Raw genomic sequence first — 26,133 nt, forward strand, 5'->3', positions numbered from 1 at the left:
TGAAATTTTAGATCTTCTAGCAGCCATCTGGGAACCTGCAAAGCTGGCAATCATTCACTGCCCAGGACATCAAAAAGGCAACTCCCTAGAGGCAATCCGAAACTGCCTGGCTGATGCAGCAGCCTGAGAAGCTACCCTAACTAAAAGTGAAAGTGCCTTGGAGCTACCGATCTTGACAGAGCCCTTGCTTCCACCAGAACCCAGTTATACTCCTAAAGATTTGGAGTGGATTTCCAGAAAAGGGGGAAGTAAGATGCCGGGACAAAAGTGGTTTCAGGATCCTGAAGGTAAGATACTCTTACCTGCGGCACTCGGGCGGCGCATGGTGTATCTCCACCAAGGGACTCATCTGGGAAAAATGATGATGGTGGAATTAGTGTGGAGAAAGTTCAGGGTGCAAGGGCTGGGAAAAGAGATCGAAGAGATGATTGAAAGGTGTGTAAGTTACACCCAAGTAAATCAGGGTGCAAATAGGAAGGTTTCAGAAGCTAAAAGAGATAGAGGGATTGAGCCAGGCCGCTTTTGGGAAGTAGATTTTATTGAGATTAAACCAGGGAAATACGGATATAAATACTTGCTTGTTTTTGTAGACACCTTCTTCGGGTGAGTCAAGGCGTTCCCCACTAAATCAGAAACAGCTCAGACGACAGTTAAGAAATTATTAAATGAGACTGAGTGTAGGGAAGATGGCGGCTTAGGAGGATGCTGGGCTCACCGCAAGTCCTGCTGATCACTTAGATTCCACCTACACCTGCCTAAATAACCCAGAAAACCGCCAGAGGATTAGCAGAACGGAGTCTCCTGAGCCAAGCACAGACGAGAGGCCCACGGAAGAGGGTAGGAAGGGTGGCAAGGCGGTGCGTGCTCCACGGACTGGCGGGAGGGAGCCGGGGTGGAGGGGTAGCCCGCCGGCCAAGCAGAGCCCCGAGTCTGGCTGGCAAAAGCGGAGGGGCCGGACAGAGTGTGTTTCTACAGCAAGCGCGACTTAGCCTCTGGGAGCTCATAAGTGAACAGCTCTGCTCGGAAAGTGGGAAGGCTGGAGGACAAAGGGAGGGAGAGCTGCTGAGCCCCCCGGATGACAGAGCTCAGTTTGGTGGGGAACAACGGCTCTCGCCAGCAACATCTCCCTGCCCATCCCCCAGCCAAAATCCCAAAGGGAACCAGTTCCTGCCAGGGAACTTGCTCCCTCCCCGCAAACACCCAATGCCGTGCTTCTGTGGAGCCACCCCTCCATCAGCGGATCTGACTCCCTCCCGCTGCCACAGGGCCCGTCCCGAAGTGGATCACCTATGGAGAAGTGAACTAAGCTTGCCCCTCCTCCCCTCTTGCACCTTGCCTACCCACCCCAGCTAATACGCCAGATCCCCAGCACCACAAGCCTGGCAGTGTGCAAATAGCCCAGACGGGCCACGCCACCCCACAGTGAATCCTGCCCCTAGGAGAGGGGAAGAGAAGGCACACACCAGTCTGACTGTGGCCCCAGCAGTGGGCTGGGGGCAGACATCAGGTCTGACTGCGGCCCCGCCCACCAACTCCAGTTATACACCACAGCACAGGGGAAGTGCCCTGCAGGTCCACACCACTCCAGGGACTATCCAAAATGACCAAACAGAAGAATTCCCCTCAGAAGAATCTCTAGGAAATAACAACAGATAATGAACTGATCAAAAAGTATTTAAATAATATAACAGAAAGTGAATTTAGAATAATAGTCATAAAATTAATCTCTGGGCTTGAAAACAGTATAGAGGACAGCAGAGAATCTCATGCTACAAAGATCAAGGGACTAAGGAACAGTCACTAGGAGCTGACAAACGCTTTAAACGAAATGCAAAACAAAATGGAAACAATGACGGCTCGGATTGAAGACCCAGAGGAGAGAATAGGTGAACTAGAAGATAAAGTTATGGAAAAAGAGGAAGCTGAGAAAAAGAGAGATAAAAAATCCAGGAGTATGAGGGGAAAATTAGAGAACTAAGTGATACACTAAAAAGAAATAACATACATATAATTGGTATCCCAGAGGAGGAAGAGACAGGGAAAGGTGCTGAAGGTGTACTTGAAGAAATAATAGCTGAGAACTTCCCTGAACTGGGGAAGGAAAAAGGCATTGAAATCCAAGAGGCACAGAGAACTCCCTTCAGATGTAACTTGAATCGATCTTCTGCACGACATATCATAGTGAAACTGGCAAAATACAAGGATAAAGAGAAAATCCTGAAAGCAGCAAGGGATAAATGTGCCCTCACATATAAAGGGAGACCTATAAGACTCGTGACTGATCTCTCTTTTGAAACTTGGCAGGCCAGAAAGGATTGGCAGGAGATCTTCAGTGTGCTAAACAGAAAAAATATGCAGCTGAGAATCCTCTATCCAGCAAGTCTGTCATTTAGAATAGAAGGAGAGATAAAGGTCTTCCCAAACAAACAAAACCTGAAGGAATTTGTCACCACTAAACCAGCCCTACGAGAGATCCTAAGGGGGATCCTGTGAGACAAAGTCCCAGAGACATCACTACAAGCATAAAACATACAGACATCACAATGACTCTAAACCCGTATCTTTCTATACTAACACTGGATGTAAATGGATTAAATGCCCCAACCAAAAGACATAGGGTATCAGAATGGATAAAAAAACAAGACCCATCTATTTGCTGTCTACACGAGACTCATTTTAGACTCTGAGGACACCTTTAGATTGAGAGTGAGGGGATGGAGAACTATTTATCATGCTACTGGAAGCGAAAAGAAAGGTGGAGTAGCCATACTTATATCAGACAAACTAGACTTTCAATTAAAGGCTGTAACAAGAGATAAAGAAGGACATTATATAATAGTTACAGGGTCTATCCATCAGGAAGAGCTAACAATTATAAATGTCTATGTGCCGAATACCAGAGCCCCCAAATATATAAAACAATTACTCATAAACATAAGCAACCTTATGGATAAGAATGTGGTAATTGCAGGGGATTTTAACACTCCACTTACAGAAATGGATAGATCATCTAGACACACGGTCAATAAAGAAACAAGGGCCCTGAATGATACGTTGGATCACATGGACTTGACAGATCTATTTAGAACTCTGCATCCCAAAGCAACAGAATATACTTTCTTCTTGAGTGCACATGGAACATTCTCCAAGATAGATCATATACTGGGTCACGAAACAGCCCTTCATAAGTTTACAGGAATTGAAATTATACTGTGCATACTTTCAGACCACAATGCTATGAAGCTTGAAATCAACCACAGGAAAAAGTCTGGAAAACCTCCAAAAGCATGGAGGTTAAAGAACACCCTACTAACGAATGAGTGGGTCAACCAGGCAATTAGAGAAGAAATTAAAAAACATATGGAAACAAACGAAAATGAAAATACAACAATCCAGACGCTTTGGGATGCAGCGAGGGCAGTCCTGAGAGGAAAATACATTGCAATCCAGGCCTATCTCCAGAAACAAGAAAAATTCCAAATACAAAATCTAACAGCACACCTAAAGGAAATAGAAGCAGAACAGCAAAGGCGGCCTAAACCCAGCAGAAGAAGAGAAATAATAAAGATCAGAGCAGAAATAAACAATATAGAATCTAAAACAACGGTAGAGCAGATCAATGAAACCAAGAGTTGGTTTTTTGAAAAAATAAACAAAATTGACAAACCTCTAGCCAGGCTTCTCAAAAAGAAAAGGGAGATGACCCAAATAGATAAAATCATGAATGAAAATGGAATTATTACAACCAATCCTTCAGAAATACAAGCAATGATCAGGGAATACTATGAAAAATTATATGCCAACAAACTGGACAACCTGGAAGAAATGGACAAATTCCTAAACACCCTCACTCTTCCAAAACTCAATCAAGAGGAAAGAGAAAGCTTGAACAGACGCATAACCAGCGAAGAAATTGAATCAGTTATCCAAAATCTCCCAACAAATAAGAGTCCAGGACCAGATGGCTTCCCAGGGGAGTTCTACCAGACATTTAAAGCAGAGATAATACCTATCCTTCTCAAGCTATTCCAAGTAATAGAAGGGGAAGGAAAACTTCCAGACTCATTCTATGAATCCAGTATTCCTTTGATTCCTAAAGCAGACAGAGACCCATTAAAAAAAGAGAACTACAGGCCAATATCCCTGATGAATATGGATGCAAAAATTCTCAATAAGATACTAGCAAATCGAATTCAACAGCATATAAAAAGAATGATTCACCATGATCAAGTGGGATTCATTCCTGGGATGCAGGGCTGGTTCAACATTCGCAAATCAAGCAACGTGATACATCACATTAGCCAAAAAAAAAGAGAAGAACCATATGATCCTGTCAATCGATGCAGAAAAGGCCTTTGACAAAATCCAGCACCCTTTCTTAATAAAAACCCTGAGAAAGTCGGGATAGAAAGATCATACTTACACATCATCAAAGGCATTTATGAAAAGCCCACAGCTAATATCATCCTCAATGGGGAGAAACTGAGAGCTTTCTCCCTGAGATCAGGAACACGACAGGGATGCCCATTCTCACTGCTGTTGTTTAACATAGGGTTGGAAGTGCTAGCATCAACAATCAGACAACAAAGGGAACTCAAAGGCATCAAAATTGGCAAAGATGAAGTCAAGCTTTCACTTTTTGCAGATGACATGATATTATACATGGAAAATCCAATAGACTCCACCAAAAGTCTGCTAGAACTGATACATGAATTCAGCAAATTTGCTGGATACAAAATCAATGTACAGAAATCAGTTGCATTCTTATACACTAACAATGAAGCAACAGAAAGACAAATAAAGAAACTAATCCCATTCACAATTGCACCAAGAAGCATAAAATACCTAGGAATAAATCTAACCAAAGATGTACAAGATCTGTATGCTGAAAAGTATAGAAAGCTGATGAAGGTAATTGAAGAAGATATAAAGAAATGGAAAGACATTCCTTGCTCATGGATTGGAAGAATAAATATTGTCAAAATGTCAACACTACCCAAAGCTATGTACACATTCAATGCAATCCCAATCAAAATTGCACCAGCGTTCTTCTTGAAACTAGAACAAGCAATCCTAAAATTCATATGGAACCACAAAAGGCCCTGAATAGCCAAAGTAATTTTGAAGAAGAAGACCAAAGCAGGAGGCATCACAATCCCAGACTTTAGCTTCTACTACAAAGCTGTAATCATCAAGACAGCATGGTATTGGCACAAAAACAGACACATAGACCAATGGAATAGAATAGAAACCCCAGAACTAGACCCACAAACGTATGGCCAACTCATTTTGACAAAGCAGGAAAGAACATCCAATGGAAAAAAGACAGTCTCTTTAACAAATGGTGCTGGGAGAACTGGACAGCAACATGCAGAAGGTTGAAACTAGACCACTTTCTTGCACCATTCACAAAAATAAACTCAAAATGGATAAAGGACCTGAATGTGAGACAGGAAACCATCAAAACCCTAGAGGAGAAAGCAGGAAGAGACCTCTCTGACCTCAGCTGTAGCAATCTCTTACTCGACACATTCCCCAAAGGCAAGGAAATTAAAAGCAAAAATGAATTACTGGGACCTTAGGAAGACAAAAACCTTCTGCACAGCAAAGGAAACAAGCAACAAAACTAAAAGGCAACCAACGGAATTGGAAAATATATTTACAAATGACATATTGGATAAAGGGCTAGTATCCAAAATCTATAAAGAGCTCACTAAACTCCACACCCGAAAAACAAATAATCCAGTGAAGAAATGGGCAGAAAACATGAATAGACACTTCTCTAAAGAAGGCATCTGGATGGCCAACAGGCACATGAAAAGATGTTCAACGTCGCTCCTTATCAGGGAAATACAAATCAAAACCACACTCAGATATCACCTCACGCCAGTCAGAGTGGCCAAAATGAACAAATCAGGAGACTATAGATGCTGGAGAGGATGTGGAAAAACGGGAACCCTCTTGCACTGTTGGTGGGAATGCAAATTGGTGTAGCTGCTCTGGAAAGCAGTGTGGAGGTTCCTCAGAAAATTAAAAATAGACCTACCCTATGACCCAGCAATAGCACTGCTAGGAATTGCCCCAAGGGATACAGGAGTACTGATGCATAGGGGCACTTGTACCCCAATGTTTATAGCAGCACTCTGAACAATAGCCAAACTATGGAAAGAGCCTAAATGTCCATCAACTAATGAATGGATAAAGAAATTGTGGTTTATATACACAATGGAATGCTACGTGGAAATGGGAAAGAATGAAATATGGCCTTTTGTAGCAACGTGGATGGAACTAGAGAGTGTGATGCTAAGTGAAATAAACCATACAGAGTAAGACAGATACCATATGTTTTCACTCTTATGTGGATCCTGAGAAACTTAACAGAAACCCATGGGGGAGGGGAAGGAAAAAAAAAAGAGGTTAGAGTGGGAGAGAGCCAAAGCATAAGAGACTCTTAAAAAGGAGAACAAACTGAGGGTTGATGGGGGGGTGGGAGGGAGGAGAGGGTAGGTGATGGGTATTGAGGAGGGCACCTTTGGGGATGAGCACTGGGTGTTGCATGGAAACCAATATGACAATAAATTTCACATATTGAAAAAAAAAGAAATTATTAAATGAAATAATTCCTAGATTCAGGCTGCCTCTGAGCATAGGATCAGACAATGGCCCGGCCTTCACAGCGCAGGTGTCCCAGGGTCTAGCCCAAGCATTGGGAATAGATTGGAAATTACATTGTACATATAGACCACAGAGCTTGGGTCAAGTAGAAAGGATGAATCGGACCCTAAAAGAGACCTTAACCGAATTGTCCCTTGAGACAGGCAAAAATTGGGTTGATGTCCTGCCTTTTGCCCTTTTGTGAGTGTGTTGTACTCCATTTATCAAGGGATTTTCCCCTTATGAAATTTTATTTGGCAAACCTCCACCTATCCTGCCGAGGCTAGGAGACGACGTAATGGAACAGTTGGAACAGGACCATTTGCTGGCTTCACTCATGGCCCTGAAACATGTACAAAAGGAAATAACCAGGGCCTTGAGAGAAACCTTCGCTCATCCTCCTGTTCTTCCCCACCCCTTTCAACCAGGAGACTTAAGGCATGAGTCAAAAGGCACGAGCCTAAAACCCTGGAGCTGCGCTGGAAAGCACCACACACCGTGATTATGACTACGCCCATGGCCGTGAAGGTAGATGGTGTCCGAACCTGGATTCATCACTCTCAGGTTAAGAAAAACTGCATGAAGGCGGGAACACCCCAGACTGATACAGAACCAGATAACAAACAGCAATGGAAGGTTCAAAGGCACCCAGAGGATCCTTTAAAGCTAAGACTGATGCGGGCATAACAATAATTTTCTGGGTTTGTATGGTGATAAGTGTGGGGTACTGCATGGAATTGCATCCCCTATCTTTTTGGCCATACCAATGGGAACTCAGGGACACTGTCATGGGAAAGTTGATAGCATCTAATACCTCTTCCACTGTGCCTTGTTTTTTGTTTGATTTATGCGACTTGGTGGGGGACTCATGGGTGACTTTAGTTACTAATTATAAACAGCCAACGGGCTTCGCTCCTCTGGTCCCCGAAAACCCCTATATGGTTACCAATGGATGTGGACACAGGGATCAAGAACAAAAATTGGCTAACATACCTGGGTTATACAGTTGCCCAGCAAATGGAAAGGTCGAATGTGAAGGAGAAGGCCAATACCATTGTGCAAAATAGGGTTGTGAAACGCTGGCTCCCTGGCTGGCAGGACAGGGCCATGTCCCCTGAATCACCCTCCTTAGAACTCCAGATCCCAAATGTAAGACTCAAGGAAAATGTAACCTAACAAAAATATGTTTAAAAAAGGTTTCTAGTTCCAGTACCTTTTCCTCTTCCTGGGACACTGGACACACTTGGGGTCTCAGGATGTATGCTCCAGGAGTTGACAAGGGCATTTCCTTTAGTATACAAAGGGTTAAAAGAAAAACTCCACCCAATCCGGTAGGGCCAAACAAGGGCATGATTTTACACCCCCCACTTTTTCCGACTGTCCCTTCCCAACCTACCCTGCAATCAGGTGCCCCGACAAAGTCAGAGTTACCAACTATAGGTCATATCCAGAACTCGTTCTCCCCTGAGACGCATTGGCTAGATGTAGTAGATTCTATGTATGCTTGGCTAAATTCATCTCACACCGAGATTGTACAAGATTGTTGGCTGTGTTTAAACCCTAAACCCCCATATTATGTGGGAATGGCTACAAATGCTAGCATTGGACAAGACATAGAAAAGCATGTCGTGAAATTGCTAAATCCAAGCATGACATTGTACCCTTGGGGTTCACAACCAATCTTAACCCTAAGAGACCTCCAAGGGCAGGGTTGGTGTATAGGGTCCCAAGAATATAATTGGCACAACCCCCCTTACAAAAAGTCTTGTGCAGAAGTGTATATTCCAAGTAGTTCAGATACCCAGTAGTTCAGCGCCCAAAATATAGCATACCGAGCCCTTACTGGAGCCTGGTTTGCTTGCTCATCAGGAATTACCCTCTGCATTGCAGCCGCATACTTTGGGGTCGGCACCCAAGAGATTTGTATCCTAGTTCATATTCTCCCACAAATATACCTATATAGCAGAGAAGCAGGGAGAGAACATTTACGTCTATTCGAAGGACATTCCAGGGTAAAAAGGCCAGCACCAGTCCTCATTCCACTCTTGTGGGACTGAGAATTGTGGGATCCACAGCTAATGGAACTGCTGGACTCATTGTGGGGGACCAAAATTTCAAAACTGTAAGCGAGCAAGTAGACCAAGACCTAGGCTACTTGGAAACTTCAATTTCTCGGCTGGAACACCAAGTAGACTCTTTAGCCAAGGCTGTATTACAAAACAGAAGAGGGCTTGATTTACTCTTCATGAAGGAAGGAGGCCTCTGTGTGGCCCTCGGAGAAACGTGCTGTTTTTATGCGAACAATTCCGGAGTAATCCGAGACACTCTCAGTTTGGTCAGGGATAATCTTAGGACCAGGGAACGTGCCAGGGAGGCCAGCAATAATTGGTATCAGAGTTTATTGTCTTGGCCCCCCTGGCTCACATCACTGCTCACCACCTTAGCTGGGCCACTGCTATTGTTACTTCTCGGGTTAACTATTGGCCCGTGCGTTATCAATTAGTTAGTACAATATGTCAAGAGGCGAGTTAGTGAAATAAAAATTATGATGATTATGTCCAATTATGTCCCCTTAGTTCCTAATGATAAGTCAAGGGATTGATTCACTGACAAGAAAAGGGGGAAATGTAAGGGTTAAATTGTAGTGTAGGGCTAACACTTAGCTTGAAAAATAACAGCTTTGTGTTGACACTGAAGGTTAAGAGATAACAGCCTTGCTTTACTCTTGTAAATTACACCTCATACTCTTGTAAATTAGGCTTCACCAATTAAGGAAACAAAAGTTCAAAGAAAAGAGCATCAGAGGCAGGGTCAAGGAGATCCACTGGTTGCAACTTAGAGGCAGAAAGTCTAAAATAAACACCTCATTAGGCAACTGTTTCTAACTCATCTGGAAACTGTTTCTTTGTTCTGTTCCCAGGTGATGATAAAACGATGTGATCGGCTATAAAAACTCTGTACCCTGGCTGTTTGAGGCCGCACTCTTATCAGAAGTGTTGGTCCCAATTGGTCGGCCTTGCCTTTCATTGTAATACTTTGTTGTGACTGTCACTGGTGCCCATAGCATTCTGTTTCAGGAGTCGTGTGGATGCAACAATAGGAGAGGAAGACACGCCACATACTCTCTTGCCTAGCCACATTACATGACATGACACTGGCCAACACTGCCAACACCCGTCCAAACCAGACTTTGCAGTCTCTGCTTTCTGAGGTTTCTGGTGGGTCTCTTCTTGCCCCCTAGTTCTCACAGCTGCTTTAGCCCTGGCCAGTGTTTGGGGTAAGGCAGAATCAAAATATCACTGCCTTGGGCTCAGTTTCTAGAAGTGAGGGATCAAGTAAAACCTAGTAGGGTGGATGAAGGGGCAGACTGAAAGCCCCCAAATAGAGCCTGAGTGCTCTTTACACAAGCCCTGACTTGCCAAGGGGCCATGAGGGTGAGCTGGCAGCTCTACTTCCCTCCAGATGCTTAACATGTCTGATCCAACCCCTCCCTTTCATCTCCTAAGCTCCCAGCCTCCTTCTTTTACTAAGCTCTAAATCCCAGGTGCTCAGGGTGTTTGGACATGTCCAGGCATGTCTTCAGAAGCCCTATGGGTCCAGTAAAACACTACACAGGGGGAGGAACTGTCCCTCCAAAGCCATTGGGGTATTAACCCAGGTCCCTGGCACCTTAGATAGTATTCTCTGAATACAGATGGATGGACAAACAGACCACTAGAATGTCTTCTCAGACACTTTGATTTTGTAGCCTTTTAACAAGGTCACCCTATCCTCATTCTGAGCTTCCACCCTTATGTCCCACAGGTCTGAGCTGCCTTGCCATGCCAGAGAGTGTTCCCTGACTTACCCTGTAAATTTATGGATGGATGGATCTTGAACCAGCAACAGAATTCCTGGACAAACATACCTCAGCACAGGCCAGACATATCACTAACCTCCCCACCACCACACACACACACACACACACACACACACACAGCCTCCAGCTTACATACCACGTTCACAGTAGATGAAATCCGTTGCAATCACTCAGGCTAATTTCACATCCATGTGTAGCAAGAACAGCCTAAATCTATTCTCCTTTTCTTTTATGTTATGCCTACTTCTCAGCCCCCCAGAAGCTCCCAAAGCTGCAACTAGATTACTTGAGTATCTAGGTGTGGCTATGCAAAGAAGTCCCACCCCTGAAAGGGGCACTGCTGCTGGAAGGCAGAGAAGAAGAGGTAAACAGAGACCAAGCCACTCCTATGGAAAGAATCCAAAAGCTCCAGGGACTGTGGACAGGCAGGGATTTAGGTTTTGCCCGGTCTGTGGGAACAGAGGGAGGGTCAAGTGGTTACAAGCGTGTGCAGACTTATTTTCTTGTAATTATTGCACAGTAGCATGCAGCTCAGCTCCTTGAAGTTCTGTACATGAATGTTAGCAGGCCTAGAATTTAATACAGGAAATTAGTGACAGAAAATTAATGATTTTCAGACACAGGAAAAAGCCACTTCCCAGCTCTGGCCCTCCCTTTTCTTATATTCCTTTGTTCAGAATTTGGGCAGGAAGAAAGGAAATATAAAACAAAGGAAAATAATTCAAATTGAAGGAGAATTTGATTCTCTGCTCTGGGCCCCTGATTCTCTATACAAAGAATGGGCTGTACTAGACACTAAGGTGTTTTTGTTTGTTTTTTGTTTTTTTTTTGTTTGTTTGTTTTTTTGTTTTTTTTTTTCCAGTAATGACACTGCGGGATCTCAGAGGCAGCAGTGGAGAAGTACTGGAATGTTACTAGTCCCTGACCTTGAGGAACATGCAGAAGAATAAGGGAGATAAGACAGACTGGCTACTGTCAGAGAACAGCACACAGTACAGAATAAGGGGCCAAACTGTGAGGTACAGGCTAGAAATGTAGCAAGGAAGCAGAGAAAAGGGAAAAATAAAAGAAGAAATATGTGCAGGGAAGGGCAATGCTCTTCAATAGATTGAGACGGCCTAAAAAAAATGTGGAGGAACAAATTGCATTTGCGTAAATGGAAAAGAAGCTTAAGCCAAAGCATGGAGAAGGGTCTAATCAATGTGCCATGTTCAGACTCTGGGGGGCCCCACTTGGTGTGGGCTGAGGCTGTATGCTAGGAGTTCAGGGTAAGGTCTCAATACATAGGCTGCAATGCCTTCAGTGGAAAAAAAAAAGGGGCTGAATAGGTTCAGAGGTGACTTTGAATACGTCCTGAGTGAACTCCAAATATGGCCTCTGGTTACAGCTGGGACAAGAATGTGGCCTTTTAGACTGCTACTATAGGTTCAGGCCTACAAGGACAGAAAACTGAGTTAGAATCCTAGGTCTTTCCCTCCTAGCTGTGTGAACTGGGGAATTACTTAACTCCTCCATGGTTCAGTATCCTCATCTGAAAAATGGGAACGATAGTAATCCTTTCTTCATAGGTTGTTTCCAGGATTGAATGAGTTAATATATGTAATAGAACCTGAAACATGGGAAATGTTATATAACTAGATGTTATCATTATTTCCTTGGGTCTACAGTCGTTACACATAGGTAAAATACAAGTTTAGGAAGGCATCTGGAAGGAATACAGACTCTGGAATCCACAGATCACTATTACAACTCTGGTTCTAACATCTACTAGCTGTTGGATCTTTAGTGGAGGACTTATCCTCTCTGAGCCTCAGTTGTCCCATATGCAGGTGGAGGCTAATAATTCTTTATGAAATTGTGAATATGGAATGAGCCAATGTTCATAAAGCAAGGAGAATACAGTAGGTGCTCAAAGGAAATTCTAGAACCTAGAATTAAAAAAAAATGGGTGTGGCTGCAGGTTAGGCAACAGATTGGCTGGTGGTAGACACTGATTAGGAGATTACTGCTAGGATCAAAGCAAAGCATAATAAGGGTAGGATCTATGTGATGAAAAGGGGGAATGGAAGCAGGAGAAATTGTGAAGTTAAAGTTAAAATCTGTGCTGTCAAGGGAGGACCTGAGTCTTCATGACAGAGTGTCACTTCCTCATATAAGCCTTACTTGCCCAGTCTTGCCTTTGTCCTTGCACCCTGTTAATTTCCTTACTGGCACTGAATTAAACCTATAATCATTTAATTAATTTGCTTACTTGTTTAATGTCTGTCCGTTTCCTTCCACTAAGTGATAAGCATCATGAGCTAATAATAATTTTTAGAGAGCATTTGCTATCTGCCAGGCATTCTTCACAATATTTTGCATATATTAACTCACCCAATCCTTGTAAATACCCTAGTACTAGCCACAACGTAGAGATGAGAAAACTGAGGCACAGATTGACTTGCCCAATGTCAAACAAGTAGGAAATGGCAAGGCTCTGAAGGAGCCCGATACACAGCAGAGGGAACAAAACAAATTAATGAGAGGACTAAGATGCAAAAGACAAATTGGGAGAGCCCAGGAAGACTTTGAATATATTGAACTTCAGTTGTCAAAGAGCCCCATATGTTGAAATGTTTCACAGATGAAGAAATATTAATTGGGAACAAGGACTCTTTAGCCTGGGGACATTCTCCCACCGGGCACAACCATGCTGTCTTTTATTTTTTATTCATTTATTTTTAAGTTTGTATTTATTTATTCATTTAAGTAATCTCTACACCCAACGTGGGGCTCAAACTAATGACCCTGAAATCAAGAGTCACATGCTCTTCCAACTGAACCAGCCAGGCACTCCTATCTTTTATTTTTTTAATCACAAGTCCCTTCCAGCTAAGATGGAGCATGCTTCAAGGCCAGGATTAGGGGCCTTTCTACAAGTTCAGTCTCACAGGCTCACCCAACTTTTGTGCTCTCAGCATAAGTGCTCTACCTCTTATGATCCTACTTAGCAAACTGAGTATAAGAACCAGGAGCCATATTAGACCATTGACAACACTTACCTAAGTGAACTGAAGTGAAAGGACATTTGATGGTACATCAGCTAGGAGACAGCATAATCAAAATTTGCATTTGAAGAAAAGGTAGGAAGGAACATTTACAGAACATTTATAAGTCATGAAAATGTGTCCCTTTGTAGCTTACACCAGTCCTATGAGATAGGGATTACTATGCCCATTATACAGATTAAGAACCTTGTACTCCATAATGCTTCCTGGATGATAGGAGGAAGCCTGAGACAAAGGTACCAGGGAAACTTCAGGGTCCACAAGCTTTTTCCTCATTATTTGGAAAATGACCTTAGGCAGCATATATGAAACTACTGTACACCACCATAACTTGTCTAATAATACTATAATATTGACTAACCTTCACTAAGCACTTGCTAGGTACTGTTCTAAGTGTTTTACATGGATTAATTTATCTCATTTGGCTCCGTATGGAGCCAAAAACATTGGAATCATCCTTGTCTCTTCTTTTTTCTCACATCTCAAACATATTCAATCCCTCAGCACAATTGATCAGCTTTGTCTTCAAAATATACTATGAATCCCACAACTTCTCAGCACATTCACTGCAACTACTCTGTTGCAAGCCACCATCACCTTTCAGTTGGATTACTGCCATAGCCTCAATAGGTCTCCTTGTTCTTGAATTTACTCCACTCCAGTCAATTCTTAGCACAGCAGCCAGAGTGATCCTTTGAAAATGTAAGTCAGCTCAAGTCTACCAAAATCATTCCAGTGGCTGGCTTCTAAATCAGAGTAAAAAACAAAGTACTTAACAATAGCCTACACTCCTCCTGACTTCATCCCACCTCCACCATCCTACTCTTATATCTCTAATCTCTAATCTCTTCTCCTACCACTGCCCTTTGGCCACCATATCCAACAGCACTGGATGCTTTGCTGTATCTTTCAACACTCAAAACATTCTTTCTTTTTTTTTAATATGAAATTTATTGTCAAATTGGTTTCCATACAACACCCAGTGCCCATCCCAACATGTGCCCTCCTCAATGCCTATCATCCACCCACCCCTCCCTCCCAACCCCCATCAACCCTCAGTTTATTCTCAGTTTTTAAAAGTCTCTTATGGTTTGGCTCTCTCCCTCTCTAACTTTTTTTTTCCCTTCCCCTCTCCAATGGTCTTCTTTTAAGTTTCTCAGGATCCACATAAGAGTGAAAACATATGGTATCTGTCTTTCTCTGTGTGACTTATTTCACTTAGCATAACACTCTCCAGTTTCATCCACGTTGCTACAAAAGGCCATATTTCATTCTTTCTCATTGCCAACTAGTATTCCATTGTGTATATGAACCACAATTTCTTTATCCATTCATCAGTCTGGAAAACAGTGTGGAGTTTCCTCAAAAAATTAAAAATCGATATACCCTATGACCCAGAAATAGCACTGCTAGGAATTTACCCAAGGGATACAGGAGTGCTGATGCATAGGGGCACTTGTACCCCAATGTTTATAGCAGTACTTTCAACAATAGCCAAATTATGGAAAGAGCCTAAATGTCCATCAACTGATGAATGGATAAAGAAATTGTGATTTATAAACTCTCAAAGCATTCTTTAGACTGTGTTTGTACTTGCTGTTCCTTCAGCTGGGGCAACTCTTCCCTCATATATCTACATAGATTCTTCCCTCATTTCTTCTAAGTATCTGCTCAAATTTCACCTTATAAGAGAGGACTTTCCTAAATACCCTATCTAATATAGAGTAATGGAATTGCCAAGGCCTTTTGGACTTTTCCTCAGCACCAGCCCCCAAGGACCTGAAGGGGGATATAAGGGTCAATAGAGTTAAGACTCTCAGCTCTGCCCTCTATGGGGAGCCATTCTGGCTCCCATACCTGAGCAGAAGTGAGGTTGAGTCAGCTCATTTCTGGGGAGATCTCCTACTCTTTAGGTGGGCAGGAGTCACTTAATGAACTCAAACCAAGTGCTCTCAGGTAAAGGGTATTTTTGATTACACCTCACTGCTGGAATCAGACTGAAATGACATAACAGACAGGGACAACCTACCCCCTGCCTATCTTTGGGGCCAGAGATGCTCTTATGGGGCCCAGTGAGAGATTCAGGACCCCCTGATGCCATACTCATCTCTCTTTCAGAGGTTACCTAGGATCACTTGGGGGAATATTGGCCTTGGCAATATTGGCAGAAGCAGAGACCTAAGGCACCAGGGAATACTGAGGCATATGGGGCATTCCCTGTGGAATCTAGCATCTATAGGGATGTATATACCTGAATACCAAGATCAGTTCCTGGTGCCCTTTTTCAGCCTATGTGATGTGTATAGATAACCATGGCCATCAATGTCTGAGGCATATACAACAGTCTTGGATCTTCTGAATTAGAAAGGTGGGGTATAAGAAAGAATTAATTCTAAGCCTGGGAGTTTTCACAGTTCAGTTAAGTCCTAGTTTAATCAAACAGTCTTTTCTCTCATCTTTACATCTTTCTTTCTACTTGCCCAAGATGGCTATTTCAAACTTACTCCTCTTATTCAAGCACCCAACACTAATATATAATACCCAAAACCCCTAGTAGATAAGACTTCTTCTACAGTTTCACTGAGACCATAACATAGCACCATGCTAGAAACTTCTGAACAACCTCTTATCCCTCTACCTTCAAGCTTATCCTTGTCTTTATATCAGAGTTATTTTTGTTCCAGACTAATCTATCTGTCCCCACTTTATCTATTCTGCTTTGATTTACCTGCTATCTTCTCAGTCTCTCTTCCTCTGGATCATTCCCCTAAACTCTGTCTTTCCATTTTGAGCCAAGATTCTGGAAAGCGTTTTCGAATAGTCATTGTTTCCATATCCTTACCTTTATCTCTTAATTTCTAAACTCACTACATTCTTATCTCTTCAGGATAGCCCATGAATCCCTTACTGTCAAACCAATGGTTTCTTCCTGTCATCTTATTTGAATTCTCTGAAACATCCAAAATTATGTTTTTCTTTCCTTTACTGTCTAACTGCCTTGAATTTCATGGAACCCATGACTCCTGTTTCATTTCTTTTCTTTATAACTTTTCCCATGCTCTCCTTCTCCATTTGTCCCTCAAATGCTGAGGTTTTCCAAGCCCCCCCAACCCCCACCACACACACACACACACACACACACTGGACTCCTTTCTTGATTCTAAGTTTTTTCCCTGGAACCTATGTGGCAGAGATCTTACCTGCCATCTCACTGATTGATTAATTCTCACACAGAAAACAGAACCTAAAGCATACTAAGGGTTCAATATATCCTTGTTGAGTAAATGAATGAATAAACAACTGAATGGAGAATGTTCACCTTTGAATTAATCCTTCTTCTATGAACACCCTGACCTCAGATGAGGCACCATACAAAGAAGATAGCCAAAAAGAACATTTATGCCTATACACAAAATAATAACAATAACTAACACTTGATTAGCACATGGATTAACTCTGTATCTCAGGCCCTGTGCTAAGTGTTCTACATGGAATATTTAATTTAATCTTTTAATAACCTTATGAGGTAAATATCATATCCTTCTTATTTTATAAATGAAGAAATTGAGTCACAGAAATGAGAGGTAACTTGTTCATGGGGCCACAACTCGTGACAACTGACCCGACTCCCAAGAATAGTTGATGTTTAATTATTTACTACTGCACTCAAAAGTAGAATCTTTCCTTTCTAATCAGACTTTTCCCATCTTCTCTGGACAGCTATTTTAAACCACTAGCTTTTTAAATAAGTTTTTACTTGGGATTTGGACAAAAGATGGCAGCATAGAAGGGTGCTGAGCTCACCTCGTCCTGCTGATAACTTAGATTCCACCCACACCTGACTAAATAACCCAGAAAACTGCCAGAAGACTAGCAGAACGGACTCTCTAATGCCAAGCTTAGATAAGAGGCCCAAGGAAGAGGGTAGGAAGGGGGCGGAGAGGTGGTGCACACTACACAGGCTGGCGGGAGGGAGCCAGGCAGTGGAGGGACAGCCCATTCGGCAAGGCAGAGCCCCCGAAGTCTGGCTTGCACAAGTGGAGGGGCCGGACCCCGTGAGTTCTGACAGCCAGCGGGACTTAACATCTGGAATGTTAAAAGTCAACAGCTCTGCTCGGAGAGCTGGAGGGCAAGAGGACACCGGGAGGGAGAGTTGTTGAGGCCCAGAAGACAGAACTCAGCTCAGCGGGAACAATGGCGCTGACAAGAGCCATCTCCCTCGCCCATCCCCCAGCCATAATCCCGAAGGGAACCAGTTCTCATCATCGAAATTGCTTGTGCCACACAATCACCCATTGCTATGCTTCTGTGGATGGATCCCTCCCATGGGTCGGCCTGACTCCTGGAGCTGCAGGGGCCCTCCTGCAGGGGACCACCAACACCAAAGCTAGCTAAGCCTTCCCTTCCCACCCCTTTGCACCTTGCAGATCCACACCAGCTAATGTGCCAGATCCCATCAAAACAGCACCACAAGCCTAGCAGTGTGCAAGTAACCTGGACAGGGGCCATGCCACTCCACAGTGAGTCCTGCCCCTGGGAGAGGGGAAGATAAGGTACACACTAGTCTGACTGTGGCCCCAGCGGGGGGCTGGGGGCAGACATCAGGTCTGACTATGGCCCTGCCCACCAATGCAAGTTACTCCAAACAACACAGAGGAAGACTCTGCAGTTCCATGCCACTCCAGGAACTATCCAAAATGAAGAAACAGAAGAATTCTCTTCAAAAGAAACTCCAGGAAGTAGCGACAGCTAACAAACTGATCAAAAACGATTTAGGCAATATAACAGAAGATGAATTTAAGATAATAGTCATAAAATTAAACGCTGGGCTTGAAACAAGAATAGAGGACAGCAGAGAATCTATTGCTACAGAGATCAAGGGACTAAGAAACAGTCAGGAGGAGGTAAAAAATGTTATAAATGCTATAAATGAGATGCAAAATAAAATGGAGTTGACCACAACACGGATTGATGAGGCAGAGGAGAGAATAGGTGAATTCAAAGATAAAATTATGGAAAAAGAGGAAGCTGATAAAAAGAGAGATAAAAAAATCCAGGAGTATGAGGGGAGAATTAGAGAACTAAGTGATGCAATCAAACATAACGATATCCATATCATAGGAATTCCAGAAGAGGAAGAGAGAGAAAAAGGGGCTGAAGGTGTACTTGAACAAATCATAGCTGAGAACTTCCCTGATCTGGGGAAGGAAAAAGGCATTGAAATCCAAGAGGCACAGAGAACTCTCTTCAGATGTAACTTGAATCAATCTTCTGCAAAACATATTATAGTGAAACTGGCAAAATACAAGGATAAAGACAAAATTCTGAAAGCAGCTAGGGATAAACACACTGTAACATATAAAGGAAGACCCATAAGACTAGTGGCAGACCTATGTACAGAAACTTGGCAGGCCAGAAAGGAATGGCAGGAAATTTTCAGTGTGATAAACAGAAAAACTATGCAGCCGAGAATCCTTTATCCAGCAAGCGTGTCATTCAAAATAGAAGGAGAGATAAAGGTCTTCCCAAACAAACAAAAAGTGAAGGAATTCATCACCACTAAACCAGCCCTACAAGAGATCTAAGGGGGATTCTATGAGTAAAATGTTGCAAGGACCACAAAGTACCAGAGACATCACTACAAGCAGGAAACCTACAGACATCACAATGACTCTAAACCCATATCTTTCTATAACAACACTGAATGTAAATGGACTCAATGCTCCAACCAAAAGACATAGAGTATCAGAATGGATAAAAAAAAAAAGACCCATCTATTTTCCGTCTACAAGAGACTCATTTTAGACCTGAGGACACTTCAGACTGAAAGTGAGGGGATGCAGAACTATCTATCATGCTACTGGAAGTCAAAAGAAAGCTGGAGTAGCCATACTTATATCAGACAAACTAGACTTTAAACTAAAGGCTGCAACAAGAGATGAAGAAAGGCATTATATAATAGTTACAAGGTCTATCCATCTGTAAGAGGTAACAATTATACATGTCTATGCACCGAATACGGGAGCCCCCAAATATCTAAAACAATTACTCACAAACATAAGCAACCTTATTAATAAGAATGTGGTAATTGCAGGGGACCTTAATACTCCACTTACAACAATGGATAGATCATCTAGACATAGGATCAATAAAGAAACAAGGACCCTGAATGATACATTGGATCACATGGACTTGACAGATCTATTTAGAACTCTGCATCCCAAAGCAACAGAATGTACTTTCTTCTTGAGTGCACATGGAACATTCTCCAAGATAGATCACATACTGGGTCACAAAACAGCCCTTCATAAGTATACAAGAATTGTAATCATACCATGCATACTTTCAGACCACAATGCTATGAAGCTTGAAATCAACCACAGGAAAAAGTCTGGAAAACCTCCAAAAGGATGGAGGTTAAAGAACACCCTACTAAAGAATGAGTGGGTCAACCAGGCAATTACAAAAGAAATTAAAAAATACACGGAAACAAGTGAACATGAAAAGACAACAATCCAAATGCTTTGGGATGCAGCAAAGGCAGTCCTGAGAGGAAAATATATTGAAATCCAGGCCTATCTCCAGAAACAAGAAAAATCCCAAATACAAAATCTAACAGCACACCTAGAGGAAATAGAAGAAGAACAACAAAGACACCCCAAAGCCAGCAGAAGAAGAGAAATAATAAAGACCATAGCAGAAATAAACAATATAGAATCTAAAAAAAAAACCGTACAGCAGTTCAATGAAACCAAGAGTTCTATTTGAAAAAATAAACAAAATGGATACATGTCTAGCCAGGCTTCTCAGAAAGAAAAGGAAGAAGACCCAAATAGATAAAATCATGAATGAAAATGGAATTATTACAACCAATCCCTCAGAAATACAAGCAATGATCAGGGAATACTATGAAAAATTATATGCCAACAAACTGGAAAACCTGGAAGAAATGGACAAATTCCTAAGCACCCACACACTTCCAAAACTCAAACAGGAAGAAATAGAAAATGAACTGACCCATAACGAGCAAATAAATTGAATCAGTTATAAAAAATCTTCCAACAAATAAGAGTCCAGGACCAGATGTGTTCCCAGGGGAATTCTACCACACATTTAAAGCAGAAATAATACCTATCCTTCTCAAGCTGTTCCAAAAACATAGAAAGGGAAGGAAAACTTCCAGACTCATTCTAGGAAGCCAGCATTACTTTGATTCCTAAACCAGACAGAGACTCAGCCAAAAAAGAGAACTACAGGCCAATATCCCTAATGAATATGGATGCAAAAATTCTCAATAAGATAACAGCAAATCGAATTCAACAGCATATGAAAAGAATTATTCACCATGATCAAGTGGGATTCATTCCTGGGATGCAGGGCTGGTTCACCTTCCGAAAATCAATCAATGTGATACATCACATTAATAAAAGAAAACATAAGAACCATATGATCCTGTCAATTGATGCAGAAAAAAACATTTGACAAAATTCAACATCCTTTCATAATAAACACCCTCGAGAAAGTCGGGATAGAAGGAACATCCTTAAACATCATAAAAGCCATTTATGAAAACCCCACAGCTAATATCATCTTCAATGGGGAAAAACTGAAAATTTTCCCCCTGAGATCAGGAAAAGGACATGGATGTCTACTCTCACCACTGTTGTTTAACATAGTGTTGGAAATGCTAGCATCAGCAATCAGACAACAAAAGGAAATCAAAGGTATCAAAATTGGCAAAGAGGAAGTCAACCTTTCACTTTTTGCAGATGACATGATATTATACATGGAAAACCTGACAGATTCCACCAAAAGTCTGGTAGAATGGATACATGAATTCAGCAAAGTCACAGGATACAAAATCAATGTACAGAAATCAGATGCATTCTTATACACTAATAATGAAGCAACAGAAAGACAAATAAAGAAATGGATCCCATTCACAATTTCACGAAGAAGCATAAAATGCCTAGGAATTAACCTAACCAATGATGTAAAAGATCTGTATGCTGAAGACTATAGAAAGCTTAAGAAGGAAATTGAAGAAGATATAAAGAAATGGAACAACATTCCATGATCATGGATTGGAAGAATAAATATTGTTAAAATGTCAATACTACCCAAAGCTGTCTACACATTCTATGCAATCGCAATCAATATTGCACCAGCATTCTTCTCAAAGCTGGAACAAGCAATCCTAAAATTCATATGGAACCACAAAAGGCTCCGACTAGCCAAAGCAATTTTGAAGAAGAAGACCAAAGCAGGAGGCATCACAATCCCAGACTTTAGCCTCTACTACAAAGCTGTAATCATTAAGACAGCATGGTATTGGCACAAAAACAGACACACAGACGAATGGAATAGAATGGAAACCCCAGAACTAGACCCACAAACGTGTGGCCAACTCATCTTTCACAAAGCAGGAAAGAATATCCAAAGGAAAAAAGACAGTCTCTTTAACAAATGGTGCTGGTAGGGCTGGACAGCAACATGCAGAACAATGAACCTAGACCACTTTCTTACACCATTCACAAAAAAACTCAAAATGGATAAAGGACCTGAATGTGAGACAGGAAACCATCAAAATCCTAGAGGAGAAAGCAGGAAAAAACCTCTCTGACCTCAGCCGCAGCAATTTCTTACTTGACACATCCAAAAGGCAAGGGAATTGGAAGCAAAAATGAACTATTGGGACCTCATGAAGATTAAAAGCTTCTGCACTGCAAGGAAACTATCAAAAAACTAAAAGGCAACCAACGGAATGGGAAAAGATATTTGCAAATGACATATCGGACAAAGGGCTAGTATGCAAAATCTATAAAGAGCTCACCAAACTCCACACCTGAAAAACAAATAATCCAGTGAAGAAATGGGAAGAAAACATTTATAGACACTTTTCTAAAGAAGACATCCAGATTGCCAGCAGGCACATGAAAAGACGCACAATGTCGCTCCTCATCAGGGAAATACAAATCAAAACCACTCTCAGATATGACCTCACACCAGTCAGAGTGGTTAAAATGAACAAATCAGGAGACTATAGATGCTGGCGAGGATGTGCAGAAATGGGAATCCTCTGTCCTTGCACTGTTGGTGGGAATGCAAACTGGTACAGGCGCTCTGGAAAAGAGTGTGGACGTTCCTCAAAAAATTAAAAATTGACCTACCCTATGACCCAGCAATAGCACTGCTAGGAATTTACCCAAGGGATACAGGAGTACTGATGCATAGGGGCACTTGTGCCCCATTGTTTATAGCAGCACTTTCAACAATAGCCAGATTATGGAAAGAGCCTAAATGTCCATCAACAAGAAATTGTGGTTTATATACACAATGGAATACTAGTTGGCAATGAGAAAGAATGAAATATAACCTTTTGTAAGCAACGTGGATGGAACTGGAGAGTGTTATGCTAAGTGAAATAAGTCATACAGAGAAAGACAGATACCATATGTTTTCACTCTTATGTGGATCCTGAGAAACTTAACTGATGACCATGAGGGAGGGGAAGGAAAGAAAAAAGAGGTTATAGACAGAGGGAGCCAAAACATAAGAGACTCTTAAAACCTGAGAACAAACTGAGGGTTGATGGGGGTTGGTGGGAGGGGAAGGTGGTTGATGGGTATTGAGGAGGGCACCTTTTGGGATGAGCACTGGGTGTTGTATGGAAACAAATTTGACAATAAATTTCATATTAAAAATAAATAAATAAATAAATAAATAAATAAATAAATAAATAAGTTTTTACTCTGGCAACTAATTCCTAGTCTAGAAAATGAACTTCTCTTCATCAATAAAACATATTCTGTTAAGTATGAAATCCCTGTACCAAGTCCCCTTATGCCTGTATTGTTCTCTCTTTCTTCAGCCACTCTGGCTTCTCCTCTGAGAGGACGGGAAAAGAGCATGCCCATCTTCCCCCCTGCTGCCCCTTATGGACCACGCTTTATCTTTTAACCCTTCTCTCACTGATATCTTTATTATTCACCTTTCTTCTTGGGTCCAGCTCCTCTGTCCACAAACATATTGAAATTCCTCCCACTACAAAATAAAATCAAACCTTCTTACACATTGCCTTCTCCTCAAATAACAGCCTCCTCTCTCTTTCTTTCTCAGCCAAATTTCTGGTTACAGTAATCTCGACTCACTGTTTCCATGTTTTTTCATTCTATTAGATTCCAAATCTAATGACGCCTGGCTCATAGCTCTATTTTCTCTCCCTGGGTTCACAAGTGACCTCTTTAACTGCCAAATTTTAAGGAACATTTTCACTCATTTTTAAAATTTATTTGAAGTGTTTTGTCCCCAAAGCTGGGCACTGTTTTCTTTGGGAAACATTATTTCTTTTTCTGGAAAACATCACCGTCTACTGGTTTCCCTTTATGTCTCTAATCCCACGTTCTCAGATTGTGTCCCTGGATATTGTCTTTTATCTCACTCTATGAGATTAGTGACTTTGGGGCCCTCATGCCACTTTATACATATGATTGTAATTGCTCAAAGAACAGCCTTTTGAAGTAAGTATTATTTTCCTTATTTTACACATGAGGCAACTTAGGACCAGAGAAGTTAAGTGAATTACTCAAGAGCACACAGAAAATGCAAGATTAATCCAGTACTATAGTTATAACCTAACTCTAAGCATGTCACATCATGCTGTGTTGCTCCAGTGAGTATAGCAGTAGAGTGGCTTTGGATTTTGAATTGGTATCCTGGATCTATGACTTACTAATTTATGTGCTACACGACCATAAGCAAGTACTTTAACAACTAAAAGTCTTAGTTCCCTCATCTATAAAATATGAAAAGAAACAAGGTGTCTGGGAAGATTAAAGAGGGACATTTGCAGACTTCTTGATCCAGTTCCAGATACAGGAACTTAATAATTGAGATCTATTAGAATGATGGTGATAATGATGACTATAGTTATTAATCTTTTGCCCCACAACTAATTTCTTACCCTTTGTCTAACCTTATTAGTCTTATTTTTGTTACTAGTTTCTATTTTTGTTTGTTTTTGCCTTACTCAAACCTCTTATGAAAGAATATAATTTTGACTGATGCAAGTCAACACTCCCCTGTGTCTTTTTTACACACTACCTCTGCAGGTCTAGGCTTGGAAGCTCAGCACACACAATGACCAGAAGGCTGTGCAACTCTGACTATTTTACACATATATTTGTTGATAATATTACTTTAAAGTAATCGGTACCAAAGCCCTTTCGATTTATGTATACATGTACATATCTAATCCAAACTTTATAACAACAGGAAGGTGGTATTACTATTATACCAATTTACTAATTGGAAAGGGAAGAAATGCAATCTCTTGAATGTGTACTATATGCAGGCACTGATAGGCAATTTAAACGTTATCTCACAAACATTAGAGCAATTCCATGATCTGAGTATTATTAGCTTCATTTGTAAGATGGAAAAAATGTACAAATATTACACTGTATGTAAACAAACTGTAATTTAAATACAGAGTTTTAAAAAGAAAAAAATGGATATATAAAACATTAAATGACATCCAAATGAGTACAACATCGATAAGCAGAGGTGTTGAGATATGAATCCAAATTTTCTAAGGCCAACCACAAAGTGTTTTTTGCTGCACCATGCTACTTCTTGTGGGGATATAAAAAAAACAAAACAAAACAAAACAAAACAAAAACTATCACTGAGAATGCAAAAAAGTTTGAGATAGTTCACTCTAAAATCCTACTTATAAAATAAGGGCCATAGGGCTTTACCACATCATTTTTGCAAAATTCCAGGGTTGTTTAGCTTGCTTTAATTCCCCCACCCCCGAAAAAAACTGAAGCATGATATTGGACAAAAATAAATAAATAAGTGAAGGAAGGAAGGAAGGAAGGAAGGAAGGAAGGAAGGAAGGAAGGAAGGGTAAAATTTATTGTTTTGAGTGACAACATTAAGGGATATATAATCATATAAACAATTCATAATTGTATGAGATTTATCTAGTGTTGATATGGCAGGTTCTAAGTTTCTTATTACTTTTAGTGTTGGTAGGACATCCAGACACTCATTGCACTACCCCACCATCACCGTGTTTGGTTTGAGAAGATTCAGGAAGATTTGGTCACTTTCTGCCAATATCTGAAGTGCTGTCATAGGGTAGAAGGAACAGATGAGATTTGTATAGCTTAAGGGAGCCAAGTGAGGATCTATGATTAAAAGGTACAGGCAGACAAATTTATGGTCAGTGTAAGGAATGATTTTCTAATAATCACTATGAAGGGTCAAGTCAGTCTCCAGAGCTCCAGATAACAGTTTCTTCTTCCATTTATCTCCACTAATATTATGTTGCCAACTTGGAGTCAGGCAGCCAAGGTCATTCTCCTCTGTGTCTGCCTCCAGCCTGTCTGGATTCAGAATGATTCTTCCAGGGGAGAGTTTAGACCTAAGATTTCCCTCAAACCATCTCTCAAGCCCTTTCTTCAGGAAGGCTTTGCAGGGCTTGGCTGTGTTACCCTCAGTAAGTTGAAAATTGGCCCCTCATGGGAAAGCTCAAGGCCAACCAGGCAGGCTGGGGCTCTCACAGTC

General features: G+C 41.5%; 1 protein-coding gene across 6 annotated transcripts in view; it reads right to left on the reverse strand.

The window, feature by feature from the left end:
- EDA2R (ectodysplasin A2 receptor) overlaps nucleotides 1–10,876 on the reverse strand; it is a 112,158-nt gene extending 101,282 nt beyond the window's left edge. For 2 of the 6 annotated variants that reach the window (XR_008290127.1, XM_053202410.1), the window contains exon 1: nucleotides 10,650–10,876. The gene's annotated coding sequence lies outside the window, so the exon portion shown is untranslated. The remainder of the gene's footprint in view (nucleotides 1–10,649) is intronic. The other 4 variants (XM_053202407.1, XM_053202406.1, XM_053202409.1 and 1 more) reach the window with 3 other exon arrangements.
- Nucleotides 10,877–26,133: the final 15,257 nt, after the last annotated feature.

The sequence above is a fragment of the Acinonyx jubatus genome, chromosome X (assembly GCF_027475565.1).
Source record: "Acinonyx jubatus isolate Ajub_Pintada_27869175 chromosome X, VMU_Ajub_asm_v1.0, whole genome shotgun sequence".
Classification (NCBI taxonomy): domain Eukaryota; kingdom Metazoa; phylum Chordata; class Mammalia; order Carnivora; family Felidae; genus Acinonyx; species Acinonyx jubatus.